The sequence below is a fragment of the Staurois parvus genome, unplaced genomic scaffold, assembly GCF_062004578.1.
Source record: "Staurois parvus isolate SC_StPar_1 unplaced genomic scaffold, SC_StPar_1.0 ptg000019l, whole genome shotgun sequence".
Taxonomy (NCBI): domain Eukaryota; kingdom Metazoa; phylum Chordata; class Amphibia; order Anura; family Ranidae; genus Staurois; species Staurois parvus.
In genome coordinates this window covers 16,595,909-16,601,908 of record NW_028317815.1, presented here as the reverse complement: position 1 = coordinate 16,601,908, position 6,000 = coordinate 16,595,909, and positions in this window count along the sequence as shown.

The window sequence follows — 6,000 nt, the reverse complement described above, 5'->3', positions numbered from 1 at the left end:
ATAATACATAACATAATAACAGCGAATTAGTAAGTTATTGGAGAACATGGCAAGAGGTGATATTGACCTTCTGTTGTGCTGGTGGTTGCAGCTGCTTCTTGTGGCAGTGACAACTGAGACAGACTGACTTCAGCTGTCCATCTCAATCTTTTTCCGGCGATAACTGTCCTTCTACTGACAGGACACTTAAGCGGGACAATATAAGGTAGGAGGTACACCGGAGCATTTTCCATAAAACAGATCTATACCTATAAGCTCTGCACTACATGATAAGACACATTCTCCATTCTATAATGGTTATCAATTATTTATTCTAAGTATAGGTTCTGGTTTGTGTAGTGAGGTATGGCTTATGTAATATACACTATAATATCCCAGTGGATCCGACATGCACTAACACCTCCTAAATGTTGGGACGGCAAGAAGGAAAGTCTTTCTTAATTAATGATGACAGCTAATTATTTATAGCATGGAGAAAGAAAGAGTAATTATATCATTATTATGTACTTCTATGTAAAAATGATTTCATGGATAATATACAAAGTAATCACTGTGTGTCAGGTTTTCCTGGCAGATATTTGTGATCTGTCCTGTATTGACCGGTGGGTGATTGAGCCAGTTTGTGCCAGCTGCATACAACTAGCTATATAAATACATCTGAGCATTACGTAAAGAAACAGAGGTAAATGACCTTCAGGGGGATCATAAAATTGACAAGACACATTTTACATTGTTTTGGTTGAACATACAATATACTTACATATTGTTACTGTGGTTCATTATCATTTTTCCATTAAAAGACTTGTATATGATGTTGTTTTGCCTCAAGCACACAAACACTTTCAGGCATCTGATGTAAATCACAGGTGTATTTCTACCTACGGAAGAAAAAGCTGCACCAAACTACCAGCCATAATGAATGGATGTACGCAAGTATACACCATGCTTGAGTAAACTTGCAATGTATAGCCATTCACTACTACGGGTGGCTGTAATCTACACTTGACTATCCCAGGCAAGAAAATATGCCTGTAACTGATGTTGAATGCTGAAAAGTCTCCATGTGCAATCAATGTGCAATCTAATAGTAAATGTATTTGAATACAATGTACTAATAATATTGTTCTATTCACAATTTTTTTTATTAAACTAAATTTTTTTAAGTATTGTTAACTTTTGATTACAGTGACTGTAAAAATAAAAAATAAATATTCTGCAAAAGTTCATTACTAATATTTACTAGTCAGGGAAATCTAGTCCACACTCTTTTACAGAGCTAACCCCCCAGCATCCAGCTGCATGTTTTCGTTCTATCCGCCAGCCATTACATTCCTCATGCAGATCTGTTCCTTGCAAGGCATTGGAAAAATTAGACAATTTTTTTTGCCCGTGGATACGCATTAGGGGTCATTCAAAACAAATGGACTAACTGAATGCACCGCACCAAAAAACACAGAAAAAAGGGCATGCAAGTGTGAATGGGCCCTAAAGGAGTAATAATCCAGAAACTATTTATTACTGTATTAATGTATCCTGTGAAAAATTTTAGGTGCCATAGTTAGTCACCATTTCATGGGCATGCTCAGTTTTGAGTCTTGAATGTTTGGTATCTATTTACTCAACACGATCATGTTTTATATTTGACCAAAAAAGGGTATTATATTGTGTATGTGTGCACTAAAATTAATTTTAATATATTTTTTCCTGAAAATGCGTTTGAAAAAAGGCTGTGCAAATATCGCATGACCCAAAAAATTGCAAAAGCCAAGTGCAGTATTTACCGTGAGGCAAACAAGGCGTTTGCCTTGGGTGGCAATTTTCAGGGGGGCTATGCCACCTCTTGGAAGATGTGGCAGGGATAAGGACCTGGTGAGGCACTGACAAAGCTGCATAGGAGGCTGAGGCTGTGCACTGCTGGAGGCTGCAGGGATAGCTGGCTGCTTCTTCTTTCACTCCGGGTAAGGTCAGTGCTTGAATCTTGTGGTTGAGGAGGGTGCTGGTGGCAGGAGGGCTGTTGTGGTGGGCAGTGAAGGTTGGTGTTGTGGTGGGCGGCAGTGTCAGACGGAGGTTTCCAAGGGGGGTTCTGGTGTTGCGGGGGGGTGCCCGATTATAGTGTTGCCAAGGGCAGCACAAGAAATAAATACAACGCTGCAACAGCCACCATTTTATTCTCTAGGGCCTCTGCTATCCAGAAATATATAAAATTTGGGGGTTCTAAGTAATTTTATAGCACAAAATGCTGATGTATGAAAAATTAAAAAATTTCCCTGGATCAAGTGGTTGAATTGTTCTGGCTAAATCATGAGAACACTGTTTATGACAATAAGCAAAAGAAAAATAAATTCTCTACAAACCTACACTCTATTTTTGGCTGTACCATGAGGCAACCCTTAGCAACTGATTAGACCTCCTTATAACAGGTTTATTGTGTCACTGAATGATGTGGCCAATTGTAATATGCTAATAGTACCATTAGGTAAAAATTATGCAAAGAAACAAATGTATTTACAATGCCAGTTCCAAAAGAGTTGAGATGCTGTGTAAAATCTACATAAAAACAGAATGCAAAGATTTGCAAATCTCATAAACCCATATTTTATTCACAATAGGAAATGTATCAAATGTTTAAACTGAGAAAGGGCACCATTTTGAAAAAAAAAAATAAGGCAATTGATGGCAGCAACACGTCTTAAAAAAGATGGGACAGTACCATGTTTAAAAATGGTGTAGTGTCCACTCTTCTTTTAACAACCCTCTGTAAAATGTCAGGGAACTGAGGAGACCATATGCTGGAATTTTGGGAGAGGAATGCTGTCCCATACTTGCCTTATAAAAGATTTTAACTGCTCAACAGACCTGGGTCTTCTTTGTCGTATTTTTTTTTGAAGAAGCACCAAATGTTTTCAATTGGGAAAAGGTCTGGACTATAGGCAGGCCAGTTACGCACCCAGACTCTCCTACTACGCAGCCATGCTGTTGTCATAAATGTAGATTTGCAAATCATGGAGTTCTGTTTTTATGTAAATTTTACACAGCGTCTCAACCTTTTGGGAATTGGAGTTGTAATTAGAATAAAAAGGAATTAGACATTGCTGAATTGAGATTTGTGTATGTTATATAGAAATAGTTGAATGCCATGCTAAGAACATGACATTGCAATTGATTCTGTTTCCTATGGAAAGTGTAGCTTCTGCTCTTACACATACATCTGGCATTAATGACTGAAGGATTAACTAGCATGGATGAAATCTCTGAGGATCAGTATGCATGTGTCAGCTGGCAGGTTCATTCTTACTCCAACTGGTTTTACCCAAATCACAGCTTGCCCCAAGCTACAGGGTCTATATATTCTGATTCCTATATGTATGTGTACCAGATTCCACCTTTTGTGGCTGAAAGGGCCGACAAGCTGCAGGTACTGTCATTAAACCAACATTTCTATTATCTGGCTTACATGCTTATATGTAATGTAAATGTAACTTTTTTGGTAATCAATATTATTGCATATTATCCTTCTTATTTATACCAAGTTTTATAAAATTAGTCAGTGAAGACTTCAACAAGCCTGGAAATGGTTTTGACTTGCACAGAATACGTATTTGAAATGACTGTAGTGAGAAAGTGAATGTCTAATTTACAATGGAAATACAAAGGTGGCAGATTTTAAACTGGCTACATACCTGTTTGGAGGCTATCATTTTACCAACATTGGTGTTACTGACTGGCAGGGTGCCCAAGTTTTTCCAAATGCTAGGATATTTGTAAAACAGACATTTAACTTATCTTAATTTTACTAAGAAGATTATGAAAGCCTAAACCTTTGCATATGATATGTATAAGTGTATGGGTATGTATATGTGTTCATATGTATCTATATTTATAGAACTTTACACATTCAATTTTCAACATTCCAAGGGGTGTTCCTAAAGTTAAATGATAGCTAGTTCTTTGCTAAAAACTGCCCCTTCCCACCTCTAGAAATGTTAGGATCTAATAGTTTGTCACTATAATGTTTTTTATGTTCTTTATGGAGCCCTCAAGTCTGTATGTGATTTCATGTCCTTATGAAATGAGCTGCAAAAGGCAAGCAACTATTAAAGTTTATGCTACTTTCTTTGTTTCTTGTCAATGACTTACTACACTAGCATTTAATTCAAGCGGTCCCCCATATTTATGTTTTTTTTATGTTATTCTGTACGATGTCTCACTTGCAAGTCAGAACAGAAATTTAAATTTTCTATGTACCCTTTTTTTTTTATTTAGCACTCTTTGAAAGAGTGACATGGCCATGGGGAGAAAGTTTGAGAACATAGTGTTAAAGTGCATGTGTACAGGGCACTGCTAAAACACTGGATGACTTTTGCTCTGTGCCCCTCAATTTTCCAGGTGACTGCCCTGCTGCTGATATAATGTGGTGGTGGTCCTTGCTGGATTCAGAGAAAAGTAAAAAAAACAAGAAAGGAACTTCATTCATGAACTCATACTGAATTGGAACACTTTGAAAACAATAAAAAGTTGTTAACAGCACTTTCTTCCATTGCAATACTACATCAGACTCGTGAAAGCTCTGGCACCGGCAGGTCATTCTAAGCCTATAAATCTTTCAAGGAACATTAACTGGTAACAAAGCACTTTCTAGCAGCCAATATTTCATTAAGTATAAACTGCCTCAGATGCCCAGAAGGCTAAGAAAGTCTTTACACCTTTGTGCTTTAGATATATTTTAATGCCCCAAAAAGCCTCATAATAGGAAAAACATTTTATTGTTTTGAATAGAACTGGGAAAGATAAGCGCCTCTGTCATGTTTGTATTGCTGACTGTTTCTCTATTGGGGAGATTATCCCCTCTTTTTCCTGTCAGGATAAGAGATCTCTCCAGTGGGGACAAGATAACATTTTCTATATCGATGTGATTGCATAATATATGTAAAGCACTGCATAAAGTATTGGCACTATATACTACTGTGTATGTATATATATATATATATATATATATATATATATACACCTGTATTAAATAAATAGTAGACTAAAGCTGATTATACAGCATGTTCCTGATGAAATCTGAGCTGTGGGTGACCCTGATGGTGTCCTTCTGCTTGACACTCTTCCATCTGAAAATCAAAGGAACTGGACGCAAGGGTAAATGCCTTTTGCGTGGATGGGGAAATCAAGTGTAAGCGCTGCGCAAACTGTTGGCGCTATATAAATCCTGTATAATAATAATCTTAAAGCCCCTCTCCATGGTACAAATGAACCTCTCCCATTGCTCCCTCCAGATTATGTGGCCACTCCTTGTTGGATAGCTGCTGGCAGGGTCCTCTCATGAGAGAGAAGAGGCTACATCATGACAGAGGGATGGCAGAGGACCAGTGGTCTTGGGGTGCCATTGCAGCACTGGACCAGTGGTCCCCTGCACCACAGTAAGAAGCCTGATCCAGGAACTTAGGTGGGCATTGTGAACTGGGGATGTTTAGTGATACATGTGTTTTTCAGTGTGTCCATGCCAGACCAGAACTAAATTTAAGGGCCTGGTAGTCCACTTATTAAGAAAGAACAAAGTCTTTACAATGCATGACTTCCCATGCAGGGGGTTTCAGCTTCAGCAAAGACAACTGAAAAATACAGAGCCTTCTGGCTCTTAAGGCTCACTCAGCCTCGGTTGCAGTACCTTGCTACACAGGCCCACTCCTGACTTCTAGGTAGGGGTTCTCCTGACACTCCAGGCTCTCACTCCTCCAAGACTCACAGTTTCCTCTGTTTCCCAGGACATTCCCAGGGTTGTCTCAGCTATAGTCTCCGAGACTCTCTCAGCTGGCCCAACTCTCTCAGTCCACTGACCTGGAACCTCTGCTACATGGAGTGCTGTCTCAACTGGATTGCCTTGGTATCTAGACTGGAGCATACCTCCCTTCTGGCTGCAGCAATTTCAACTCCAATACCACCTTCACTAGCTGTTCTCACCAACCCATCATTATAAGGGCTGTGTGCACCTGGGCA